Below are 1,726 nucleotides of genomic sequence, written 5' to 3'. Positions count from 1 at the left end.
GGGCTGCCCTTTGTCACCGGTTCTGTTCATTATCTTTATGGACAGAATTTCTAGGCGCAGCCAGGTGTCGGGTGGGGTCCAGTTCGGGAGCCACCGAATTTCATCTCTGCTTTTTGCGGATGATGTTGTCTTGTTGGCTTCTTCGAGCCAGGACCTGCAGCATGCACTGGGGCGGTTTGCAGTCGAGTGTAAAGCTGCTGGGATGAGAATTAACACCTCTAAGTCCGAGGCCATGGTTCTCAACCGGAAAAAGATGGTTTGCAACCTCATGTGGAGGAGTTTAAGTATTTTGAGGTCTTGTTCACGAGTGACGGTAGGATGGAACGTGAGATTGACAGGCGGATCGGTATCGGTCCGTTGTGGTGAAGAAGGAGCTAAGCCGAAAGGCAAAGCTCCTTCTGATTTAGAGTTACATGACCTTATATACCTGCTGTATCAAATTCGATATGTCATTTTCAACACGGTTTTACTAAAACATAGATTATGAAACTGTAAGTACAGTGATCATTGATTTTGTTAAGTGGTGTGAAGTGAACTGCCTTCAAATCAACACCACCAAAACCAAGGAGGTGGTGATTGATTTCCGTAGGAGAACCTCTCACCATAAATACCTGGGTGTTCACTTGAACAATAAACTGGACTGGTCCACAAACACTGGTGTCCTGTACAGGAAAGGTCAAAGTCATCTCCACCTACTGAGGAGACTGAGGTCCTTCAGGGTGTGTAGGACACTCCTCAGAACCTTTTATGACTCTGTGGTGGCGTCCACACTATTCTACGCCATCATCTGTTGGGGGAGTGGTTTAACCTCTAGAGACAAAAATCGTCTGAAGGAGCTGTTTGGAGAGCCAGCTCGGTCGTGAACTGTCCCTTTGAGACTCTGGAAGAGCCAAACTAAAATCCATTATGGACAATCCCTCTCACCCTCTGTTTGACATTCTGGGAACGCTGAGCAGCTCTTTCAGCAACAGGCTGCTGCAACCTCAGTGGAGAACTGAATGCTTTCGGAAGTCTTTCCTCCCATCAGCCATCAGACTGTTTAATACACAACAATAGTACTGTTCTGGTCTTTCAACATATTACAATCCCTCAACTAATATTGTTTACATATACCAAGCCTGTACATAGCTGCACTGTATATTGTTTTGGTGAGGGTTGCGTCAGGAAGGGCATCTGGCCTAAAGCTTTTAGCCAAATCAAATATGCAAATCACTAAAACGATTTCCATACGAGACCCAGGTTAACAACGACCGCCAACAGTGCCGTTGACCTACAGGGCACTGATGGAAATTGGGCTACTGTTGGTCAAAGACAGAGAAGAAGAGGAGGGCGTTTGGTTAGGAAAAAAAGAGAAAAGATGAAGAATAGAAGTGTTAGTCTGAAGTTTGGAACTCTGAATGTAGGTACAATGACAGGGAAAAGTAGAGAAATAGCTGATGTGATGGAGAGAAGAAGGGTAGATATTTTGTGTGTGCAGGAGACCAGGTGGAAGGGCAGCAAGGCTAGAAACATTGGAGGAGGCTACAAACTGTTTTATCATGGTACAGATGGGAAGAGAAATGGAGTAGGGGTGATCCTAAAGGAAGAATACGTAAGAAATGTGGTAGAGGTGAAACGAGAGTCAGACAGGTTGATGTGTGTGAAGGTAGAAATAGAAGGAGTGATGATAAATGTTGTTAGCGGTTATGCCCCACAGGTGGGCTGTGAGTTGGAAGAAAAGGAGAAG

The sequence above is a fragment of the Cynoglossus semilaevis genome, chromosome W, assembly GCF_000523025.1.
Source record: "Cynoglossus semilaevis isolate Cse_v1.0 chromosome W, Cse_v1.0, whole genome shotgun sequence".
Classification (NCBI taxonomy): domain Eukaryota; kingdom Metazoa; phylum Chordata; class Actinopteri; order Pleuronectiformes; family Cynoglossidae; genus Cynoglossus; species Cynoglossus semilaevis.
Note: the sequence above shows the minus strand (reverse complement) of the source record.